Here is a 12,473-nt window from a genome sequence, read left to right on the forward strand (position 1 = left end):
ATATGTTATTCTATCAACTGTCTCAGTTTATACAAGAACAATTTTTAGTACTGTTTATATGTACCCCAATATAGTTGTCCTTTCCCAGATTTCCTGCATTAACAGGTTGAGAAGTACGTGCAAATAAATAATTAGGCATATCCAAACCTCTCAACTGTCCTAGATTTTGGCTCAAGAAAATGTGGAGGGTTTACATTTAATAAATAAATGTAACAATTATAGATTACTTTTATTTCAGAAATGCATGTAGATTTATTTTGTCAGCTGCTCAAGTTAGCAGTACTAATATTAAAAAAGTATCCCTTTGACAGGTTCCCAGCTGTATTGTGTGGCTATTTTATATTTTTGCATCACATTTTTGGTCCATTTATTTATAAAATTGTGTTTTTTGGCAAATTAGTGGAAAATCATTAAAGACTGAAGTTAGAAAATAATGAGACATTTGAGTTTCAGATTTCATACCCTTCAGAAAATACATACTAACGCAAGACCTACTATTCTATTATCTTTCTAAGTTTATAAGAGTAATATTTAAAAATTGTCCTTATTTTGGGGCCTTTGTCCCACTTCTATGTATGGCTTTGTCCAGATTTCTTGCTTTGAGGTTGAGAGGTATGACAAATGTGTCAGGGCTATCACAGTCAGCCAGAGACATTTAAAATTGTGACATACGTGTTGCACCCCACTCCCCCATGTAGTGACTCTGGATGTGTCCAAGCAAGGCAAGGAGCAGTTATGCAGTGTAAATGTAAGAGTATCCCCCCATCCAAGGTAGACACATGTACTTTTCATCTGTTCTTGATGTTGCAGAATGTCCTGGTTTCTGTCATATCTTTATACTGTTGATTTATTATTCAGAAAGTGCCTGTTGCTCTGTGTTTAAGTAGCAATGCTTTAATGACCATCAGGTAAGCTTGTCTGTGATTGTAAGATGCAAGTAAGCTTTAATAAGCATACTGTTAAAGAACTGCCAACATTGAAAGCCTTTCTATTGTTGCCATGCAGAAAATACTTACATAACTAGATAACGTATAAGCCTTTGGTATTGAAATGCATATGACAGTATTTGTAATAAAGGACAGGATTATATTATTTTAAGAAGCTCATTCCATTTGTTAGAGACTTGCAGTCATCTTTGCAGGCTTTACCTGTAAACCAAACAGAATGCCAATATATCATGTGTGGTCCATAACCTGTGCAGTAATCCTTTAAGCAATGTATCTTGAGCTTGTTTCTTATTTGCTTTTCATTTTTTACTTTGATCATGTTTTTCCCATGACACAAGTAGATAGTTGTTGTCAGGCAGCAGGTCTTTTTTGGATAAGAAACATTTTTTACAAGTGGGGGTATCATAGAGATTGCTACTTTCAGCACATTACATGGTACTTTAATAAAGCCGAATATAAATTATAATTATAACTGCAGTCCAAGGAGAAGTGGTTTGAGTTGAGTGCTGCTTGTTTTTCTTATACTTGATTTTGACTGGCATTCCAGTAATGTATTTAAAAAGTAATTTATTTTTTCATGCCTCACAACCTTTTTGTTTCCATCTAGATATTAAGTAAGCTGTCATGCAGCCAATGCATTGAAATATTTTTTTTCTTCTATACTTCATTTTGTCTTGATTCGACTCTCATAATGACAGTTTGGCACCCAGGGCAGCATATTTAATTAAAGTTACAGTTTTTGTGGTTTTTGAGCATAGCTCCTCCCCTTTCTAGTTGGCTGCACCCCTTCCTAATGACCCAACCCATTCAGCTGTGTCCTGCAGCCGCCCCCCTTTGATTTGAAGTCACCAGCCGCCACTGGACCAGACTTAGTACATTTGTGGCATCTGTTGAACTGAAATAGGAGACTTGGCTTGCAGCTTGATGATGACACCAAGATTAGTGCAGTGGCTTCAAGCAGATGGGCCAGTTTGTGATGAGGCAGCTATTAGAGTGGGTAAGTAGGTGGCAGCTTGCAGTTAATGCAAAACAGTGCAAAGTTATGGATTTTGCCGAGGATAATGTTGAAATGACATACATGTTGGGGGTGAGTAGACTTGGGCACTTAGAGGAAGAAAGGACTTTGTGGGTTATAGTCACTAGCAGACTCAATCATGTAGTATCATATAAAGGAGCAAAGGTGAAGGCCAGTCGAATGCTGAGGTCCCCACCCATAACAAAGCCCTAGTGGAGCTATACATAAAGCATTGTGGGCACTTCTGGTATACTTACAGAGTCAAGGAAATTAAGCAAGTGGACAGCATGTTGTGGAGCATTATAAAAATTGTGAAGTGGTAGGAATGAGCTTGAATATGAGAAATCAGAGAGCTTGGTACATGCACACTGGTAGATGGAAATTCAAGGTGGGATATGATAAGCAGACACCATGCTTTAAGGGGAAAATGAGAGAGATGGAGTTAGAAAGACTCAACAGCGGATGGAGAAGGGAATGTTAATAGCTTCTAAAAGGAAGGTGACTAAAGACTGACTTAAGGAAATAATCTTTAACAGAGAAATTGGTGTTGTTTTGGGGCACATTACTGTAGGCAGTGGTGCAGTGAAGTTCAGCAGGTGTTTAGGAGTTGTTTGGGCCTAGAAGAATATGAGGTAAATCAGCTGGAAATCAGAGTTTTTAGGCTGGATTACAAAAGCAATGGGTTAACATTATGGAGGGGTGTCACCTCCATGTAAAGATGCACCGATACTTTGAAGTTAGTCCACCCCCATGAATAAGGCACATTATATCATGTATAGATAATGTGATTCAGAAGAATTCTAAGATCATGAATTGCATTATATATGTATGCTGTAGTCTGGCAGAAGCTGAAACCAATGAAAAGGCTCCAGATTAGTCCAAGGATCATGGACACTATGAGATCACCTGTAAATCAGCATAAGTACTGTAAATGTTACATGGAGAACTTAATGACTGGGATTACGGATGTGGAATTCTGTGCAAAAATCCTTATATGTGCCGCAACTGTAGCACATCTCTTTTTTTGCTGTACCAGTTGGCCCCTGTATATAAAGAGATCAACATAATCTAAGAAGCTATTGTGTATGTCACCAACTGCAGTTAGGACATTGGATCATGCCATCTCCTGTGTGGGATGTCCCTTCTGTGTGTTAGTAGTGGCCATGGGCGATGGAACCATAGAGCCAGGGGGAAGGGAGGCCCCCCCCCCCACTTTTACAGCTGCAAGACCTGTCGGGAAAAATTAATAAAGTGGAATTTTCATGCTAACGTGGATTCGCACACAGAAGTTAAACTAACTAAACTAGCTGTTCTTGTTCTCTTATTGCTCTGTGTTACAGGAGTTATGCTGCCGCTGTTCTGTTGGTGCTGTCAGAGCCAGAGTCATGCTGGTAAGGAGAGTTTTGTTCTTTTATTTGCAGGAGTTATGGTGCTCCCCTGTGTGTGTGTGTGTGTGTGTGTGTGTGTGTGTGTGTGTGTGTGTGTGTGTGTGTGTGTGTGTGTGTGTGTGTGTGTGTGTGTGTGTGTGTGTGTAAGTGTGTAAAATGCCCCAGTTAGGTATACCTGGTGGTTAGTGTTACTCGGGCTCAAACAAAAGCCTGAACTCTCTACCCATACCACCACTTGTGATTCGGAGAGTTGAGTCCATAGCTCTCAACTGTCCAGATTTTCACAGAATATTTGGCTCATACATTTGGTTTGTTCCTCTTACAATCTGTGGTTTTCTGGCAAATCAGTGAGAACTGAATCCACCAAATAATGATAGCCATTTAAATTTCAGTCTTCTTATCTTTCAGGAAACACATGGTAACACAAAACACTTCATTTTAGAAACTTTCTAAGATTATACAAGCAATATTTAAAATGTGTCTCTGGTTTTGGGCCTTTGCCCCCCAAATAAATTTTGGCTTGTTCCAGATTTCTTGTGCTGCGAAGTTGAGAGATTTAGTTGAGTGTCAAGTGGATTTTACAAGGAGCTGAGAGCTTCAGGGGAAGAGGAGTTTAATGCTACTTATGCTAAGTCATTTGCATTGCTAGTAGCACAACAGGTATTTGCTTTTGATGCAGAAGGCTGTGGGTTCTACTCCCACAGTATGCAGATGGATTGCTAATACCGTACTGTGTTGTGCTTTAAAGGGAGTGAATGCTGCAGTCCTTTGAATTTCCTCCTTTGGATGAGTTACCTAGTAACTATGTTTCTGTTATCAGTTTGACATCCATTTCCCATTGAAAAATTACTAGCTTATCATTTTTTTAATGTAGCACAGGCAATTTATTCTTGAAGGGCAACAGGCACTTTATTTGTAGATGAAACAATGAAATATAAAGTTGTTTGCTAGCAGCAAACTCTTCATTAGTTATAGATCCTTGTACTGTGGAATTATTTAGATGACTTACTTCTGTAGAGATTTTGCATATTTACTGATATTGGTGGATTGTAATGACAGAAGTTTGAGTGGCCTTTTATGGTTGAAATTTTCTGAAATGGGTAGTTTTGTCATTGTTGGTTCATATATTTTGTTTCATTGCTTACTGGAAGACTGTTCCAAACTACAAATTTAAAACACATTCTGACAAGTGGTGCTGTATTGTACAAGGAATATAATTTAATACAATCAGGAAGGTAAATCAAAGAATGCATACATGTATGCTTGCTGACAGGATTCAGGAGATCAAAATAGGGGAAGAGACCAGTCAGCAATGGAGTCCCCCAGGGTTCGATGCTGAGACTTTTTCTGTTTGGCATATACATCTCAAAAGTAAAGGAAATACCAAAGGGTTTTGGCTGACTATGTTTGAGATGACTGCAAGCTAGGAGCAGTTATTGAATCTCCAAATGAATTAACCATCATGCAAGATGGTTTGTCCCAAACAATAACTGGTGTCAGAATCATGAATTGAAACTAAACTCCAAGAAATACATTATCATATGCTTGGGAAGTCATCCACTCCAGGGAACTGCCAAATTGACAATGCCCTCTGAAAACTGACCCAGTAGTTTGACATTTGGGAACTTGTGTGTACAGTGGCCTAACATTTGACCAGCATATGTTCAGAGTCATAAGAAAGTCTTTGTATATTGCACAGCTTATAAACAAATTGATTGGGACTATATCTAGAGATGTTATTGTCCCCCTTTACAAAGCCCTCATTAGGTCAATCATTTTGTATAATGCCCACTTTGGCATATATCTGTGCAGACCCATGCAACAATTGGAATAGCCACAGAGATACCTTCCTAAAAGGATACAAGTCCTAAACAATAGGTCTTGCATGGACCACCTCAAAGATTTATCACTATACTCAGTATCCTACAGAGTGCTTAGAGGTGACATGTCTGGCATACAAGGCATCCTCCGACCTAATACATATGGACCTTCTGAAAATCAGCAAATCAAATGGCATCAGAAATACTCAGTCCAGGTATCTAAACTGAATGTTGTGGAGAGACCGATATCTATCACAGAGGCTACCACTGTTCCAGAACAGACTATCCATTCAAGTAAAACAAAGCTTATCCCTGTCCATATTCAAATGCAACTTGAATCTAAGGATGGGTAATAGAAAATGTACTCCAGGATTGCCCCTCATATCCCTAATGGATAGAGGCAGTTACTAAATGCTGCATCCCTTACATGGGTCCCCTCAAATTATCTATAGTATGATCACATTTATTCTCACTAGGGCTAATATACAATTATCAGCCATGGGATAGGTAAGACCAATCAGGAAATGTTAATTCAAGCACCAAAAGGGAAACTGACTAAGCTTAAAATGTCCTCCGAGTGAAGCTGTGTTGTGGTAGTAAATATTTTTAAAAATTGCCCTTTTTAGACCACTAAGTGCTCCTCTCACCCTCCGCATGTAAGATTTCCTTCATGTAATGCCTGCAGTTCCACTGATGCCATACAGAGGGACTTGTGTTTAAAACAGAACACGATGTACTGACCGAGATTATACTTGTTTGCCATTCTTTAATGCATTTCTTAATTTTTTTTCATGAATATTTGTGTTTGTGGTTACTTTCAGTTTTATTAACAGTGACAGTAAATGATGGAAGAATTAACACTGGTGTGGCAACTATCTGTTATACAGGGTACAATCACAAGGAAAAAATGCAATTATTTTTACCATCAGCAGATTCCATGTAGACTTCTTTTCCTATAAAACTTTCAATAAAAAAGCAAAAACAAAGAGTGCAAGGAAGGACAAATGTGCATTTGTTATTACTAAAGGACAGGCTGGACTGATTCTTTACAGTCATGCAGAGTTTGTCAAGCACTCCAGGGTTTCTAAGCTCACTGGACATTGCTGTAAACAACAGGCTGTAAAACCTTGTCTTACTTTTCTTCTAACCACTGGACTGTTATTTCTGTCCCTATATCATAGTTTTAGAGGTAAAACCCTGCAGTCTACTTGCTATTTTTTAAAATTGTAGGAATTCACCAGTAGATGGCAGCAAAACTTCAGTAATAATTTATGAGACTACACCCACAAATAAGTGAAGACTAGGAAACATCAATTACATAAATCTTCATGGAAAAAAATACTACACAGCCTGACAATGACTTTTTATTAGAAATATGTTTTCTGATTTCTCACACATGAATTTACTGGTAATGACTGTTTAAACTGCATATTTTTTTCTACTGTTTTTATAAGGAAGTGGTGCTTTGTGTTATATGCATGAGGCCAAAATATTCCACTTTACTAATAGGCATTGGAAGTATTTTCCCACACAGGTCTGTTTGAATCTGATCATCCCACTTTCCCTATACCTGTGGCAAAGCCACAGTAAAACAAACAGAAATAAAATTATTTAATGATTAAGGAAGTAGTTTAACTCTTATCCCCTACTCTAACCAATTGCATTCTCTGAGGCAAAGTCCCTGGAGACAGATGACTGGTTTTATTTTGTAACAAGATGAAGAAAGAGCTGAAGATAGACAGGTTACTGGCCTCTTATGGGAAGCTATTAAATCTGGACCTCTATAGAGATTCTATTTCAAACAGTTTGTCTTTAAGAAAGTATATAATAAAGTGTACAGTTTTCATATACAATAACAACAATGTTCTTATTTGAAAAATGTTACATTAACTACATTTCTTGTTGAATTCTGGCCTCTGAATTTTTATTCCATCTTTTGTAGATCAGTACATTAATAAGAAGCTAAATTTTACTAACTGTTCTTTTTCTTGCTTAATGCGAAGAAGCCATATTTCACAGTTTCACACCATTACAATTAGACTACTGTTTCAGGTTTATTGCAATTACAATACTAGATTTCTAGTTTCCCCTTTTTTATTTTCTTCTCGGCTGGAGTGCGGGGAGTGCGATCTGTGTGGAGTCTGCATGTCCTCCCCGCGGTTGGGTGGGCGTTTGAAAGACATGCGTAAATGGGCGTGCCTTCATTGAAGGTTGAATGTCTAGCTGGCACCTTGGCATTCGTCAGAATCTACTGCCAATCATTAGCAGACCGGAGTTCTGCTATGGCGACCCCTAACCGGGAAAAGCCGAAAGACAACAACATAAGGTCTGTCATGGCCTTCTTTCCCTTCTCTAATGCACAGTGATAGAACTCTTGAACAAAAATTTTAGACTCTGCCTTGAAGGTTAAATTTAGAATACAGTCATAAAGGAATACACTGGACAAAGTAATACAAAGTCTTGTGTACTAAACTTTTGTATTCATCTAGTTTTGGACATTGTGTTTTATAGAATTCATGATTTTACATCTATTCTTAAAATTATTTTAAATGTTGTAAGAAATGTTCTTATACCTGATGCAATAAGATAGTTATATGTTTTGCTCTGAAATGATTACTAGCCTTCAAACAGCTATATAAGCCAGAAATCATTTCAAAGTAAAACATATAGGATGCCTTCAAACAGCTATATATGGCAAATAGTAATTTTTTGATAAAAAGAAAATTAAGAATTAAGTATTAAATGTTGTTGTACAAATGTATGTTTTATACTAATATATGTCCTTCAGTATTGTTTTACTTAAGGAATTAGATTGGTCATAAGATTTCATGAATGTTCAGTGGTTATGATTTAAAAATGTTGCGAGTTTGCTATAGTCATATGAGGCTGGCATGGAGCTCTATATTTTAGCTACAAAAGTTATTTTCTGAAGACGTTTGTTGTAATAAAACATGAAAGCAGTAAAAATCACCATCTAATTTAGAAATAATGTTAACACTTAAACAGAGGGAGAGACAAAGTTGTTTTACTAGCATGTATTTAGTGAAGAAGAAATAATTATGTCATGTCTGAGCAAGAACACTTCATCATAAAAGGGTTCTCATCCAGGAAAAAAGAGGTCATTGTTCCCCTCTACTCGACACTCATTAGACCCATTATAGAGTACAACGCCCCTTTTTGAATGTACCTCACAAGACATCTGCAGCAGCTGGAAAGGCCACAGAAGTACCTCACAAAGAGCATTACTGGTCTCAAACAAATGCCCTACACTGACCGCCTCAAAAAACTCCAGCTTTACTCCGTAGCAACTCACCTACTCTGAGGTGATCTCTGCCTTACATATAAAGCTATGTCAAACCCAGAGCTGTTGGACATGCTACACCTAAAGAAATCCCAATCCCTCCGAGCTACACGCTCTAGGGACCTAAACCTTGTCACCACAATAAACAGGACATGCTGGAGGGATAGATTCCTGTCCCAGAGACTTCCCATACTCTGGAACAGGCTACCCATCTATGTCAAGCAAAGTTCTTCATTAATACTCTTCAAGAAAAATCTTGATGAGTGGATGGGAAATAAGAAATACACCCCGGGGATCACCTCTGTGTCTCTGCTCAACAGTGGCACAGGAAAATAACTTTCTTGGGTGGCGTAAGCCAGGGAACCTTGTTGGCTAGGCTTACATAGGCCCTTGGGCCGATAGCCTAGTACCTACCTATGAGCCTATGATGTATGTAATTTCCTAAAAAAATGTTGCAAGTTTGCTATAGTCATATGAGGCTGGCATGGAGCTCCATATTTTAGCTACAAATACGTAATAAAGTGAGTCTCCAAAATAATTGCTTTATTTTGTATTGTATTTTTTTTAATATTTTGTGGCAATGGAGGCCTATTAGGGTGATGAAGATGAACTATATATTAGAAGGGTCTATATTAATTCATCAAAATACATATTCAACAAAGGCTAAACAGCAAAATTCATTACAGGGAAGTGCAGCATTTTGTCCAGGGTTAGGAACCAGTCACCCTGTAGCACTCTAGAACACACACTGCACTAAATCAAACCCACCCAAGTGGGGGGCTTCAACCCCACACCCCCAGCTATATATACCAACTTCAAGATTGTTCCACAGTGGGGAAAAGGGCAAAGCTGTGGTGATAGCACAGTGGTTTTTAACCCTGGGAAAAATTCCATGTTCCGCTGTAATGAATTTCGATTTTTAGGCATTGATGAATACATATTCACAGAATATGTATTTCGATGAACTAATACAGACCCATGTTGGACACGGTTAGACATTTATCTAGTTTATATAGAATACTACGTAGATTTTTTTAGCTGAGAGAATGTAGTCTGAAGATATATCCATTCCAGATTGTTAGTACTGTGCACTGGTGAGTTATGTTTGGATGACTGGATGCGAATTTCACAACTTTGTTATAAAAGTTTTCAATTTTTTTACTTGATTTCATTGAATATTTAAGAATATGAGGGTAATAAAATTAACCATGAAGTAGGCAAGTACAGGCTGTTTTTATCAATGGTGAAACCAGGAGAAAGGGTTCTGGTTTATATACCCCCCTCAAGCTTTTGATTAATGTTAGTTACTACGTGGACCAAGTGCTGGTCACATTTTGAGTTTTAGTCAACAATAACACCTAATAGTTTTGTTTGACACACATTGTCTGTGGTTGCATTATTCACAGATATAATACTAATGTTTTGATTTTTTTTTTAGAATTTAGTAGTAGTTTTGAGGGAGCTAGTCATGTTTCACAAGAGATAAAATACTGCTGTATGATAAGGCAAAGCTCAGTTATAAGTGCTGCAGAACATATAAGAACAAAGACTCTGCTTATTGAATGATATCAGCTGACTTTGTTATGTTGCACATGTCAGTGAATATTGCAAATAGCAGTGGGCCATGTTTTGCCTTCTGGACACCTATGTATAATGGATTGAAGGTTGGATTTGTGTTTTGCCCTTGTACACTCTACAGTAATTACTGTGATAGTTTTAAACCAGTTCAGTGTTTTACGACTCATGTCTACTTTTGCTAATCAATAGAGCTGAAGTTGATGGCAGACTGTACTGGGAGCTTTTGACAGGCCTAAGAATAAGGATGTGATATGAGTATATGACTGAGATTTCTGTTTTTCTAAATTCTATTAAAGAATTTTAGTAGAGCTGTATATCTCTTTATGTCAAGGTTGAAATCCATGCTGTATTGTGATATTTCATTATTTGTTGATGGGCTGGCTTCTCAAGAATTTTGGGCAGTATTGATAAAATGTCTGTAGGACTATAGTTTAGCAATTCAGTGGAGAGGTATGATGTGTGATTGTTTCCATAGTATGGGTACATACATTTCTTTGCTTGATTAATGTTTGGTGCTATGATTAGGTGTGGCAGATTTCAAATTCAGGAGAACTGGGTTTATTTTCCTTAAAAATTTGAAGTGTTGTTCATGGATTCTCAAGATATTCCCATAGATGCAGTTTGGTTGCAACAGAATATTTCCCATATTCTTGATATGTACTACTGTTTTAGTGTATGAAACCATGTTTGGGTACTACATATATAACTCCTTCTCTAATATGTCATGCAAGCACTGCCAGGAAGTCTCTTATAAGTGTGACAGCGTCATTTGTCTAGCCTATACAGTAGTTTGTACATCTTGCGTGGATATAAAAGATATGAAGCACCCCAAAATTTGGAACAAATCCTAAAATGTACTTTAAAACTCTGGACTTCACCATGCGTTTACTTGCCTAAGGTAAGCTTGTACAGCTGTTGGTGGAACAATATTCAGATGATTAAACACCATTTTTTCTTATGATGCAAATCTTTATTTAGCTGAGAGAATTGTGAGCAACTTAAAGCATTTGCATTACTGTGAATTAGAACTCTGCTTGGGATGTAAGCTATTTCATATTCACATGCTGTTAAGTATGTGGGCCATCTCAGAATTTATAGAGATGATCCAAAATACCTGTTGAAAAATTGAGAACCAGAAGACTGTATGGCCAAATATAGGGTATATACTCTAAGGGGAGGTTGTGGTACCTTGGAATATTCCTCCCTACTCTGAGGAAAAGTGATCTCAGGACTAATTTATATTAAGCAGTAGGGATGTGAGGGCACAGTTTTTCACATAAGGAACTGCAGGGTGCAAAACACACTTCAGAGGTATTATGGCAAGTTTCATCTATCGCTGTATTGACTTTATTTTTCAAAGTTGCATAACTGGCAGGTGCACATCTGACTGTGAGCCCAATATCTGTATTGGGAATTGATCACTGAAGCTTTATTCTAGTACACATACAATGAACATTTCACATAATTAATAAGAACACAAATATGCACACAATGTGTGACTACAACATTAAATTCATGCATTCTGGCATGTAATGTTTGCTAGACTGGAATTACCAATGGAGTGGGTTTTATGAAACAGAAGAGGGTTTAGGGATTTGAGTAAGGGGGAGGCAAGATGGAGTACTCCCAAAACTGACAAGTTAATATACTCTGCAGGAAAGGAGCCGGATGAAAAAGCAAGTACTTTTCTGAAGGTTCTGCTCTCATCTTTAGAACTACTCACAGCAAACACCAGATAAACTCAGCAGATGAACTGGATCATGGGAAAACAACAGCTACTTATATTAGACAGGATCCAAATGAAGTGGAGCATACTATGATAAAACAAATGTACATTGTTCATTTTCAAATCAACAGAAACCATTGGCAGCAGAGACCCGAGGAGTGATGGGAACATGATAGGAGGCACATGGATGTGGAATCCTGTTCAAGGTGCTGATAGCTAAGGCCAATGTGCTGCAAAACTGGTGGTGGTGGACTTTCTTGATGATCTGCTATGGTAAGGACTGGACTGTTTCTAATAACATTCAAATATTACTGTTTTTATTATTTACTAGTAATGACTGGCCAATGTTGCTTAACTAGCTCTGTATGTTATTGAAAACTAGTTGCAGTTCATTGTAGTTTGGGTACTAAGTGTCTGAGTTAAGTATTGTGAAGTCATCAGCATATAAGGTACTGTTTAGGTCAGGTAAGTGAAAAGTTAAGTTACTAATGAAAACAGAAGGGTAACAGGGCTTAAAATACTTCGTTGCAGTGCTCCTGCTGAGAAGGCACTGCTTCTGGACATTTTCTTCTGATGATTATGTTTGGAGCTTCTGTTCAGTGGGTAAGCTGACAGCCATGTTAAGGCAGTGTCACTGATATCAGATGAAGCTAGGCCTTTAAATGAAGTGTATGATTGACAGATTCAAATGTATTCTT

This window comes from Protopterus annectens, chromosome 1.part0 (genome assembly GCF_019279795.1).
Source record: "Protopterus annectens isolate FY-2018-M chromosome 1.part0, PAN1.0, whole genome shotgun sequence".
Taxonomy (NCBI): Eukaryota; Metazoa; Chordata; order Ceratodontiformes; family Protopteridae; genus Protopterus; species Protopterus annectens.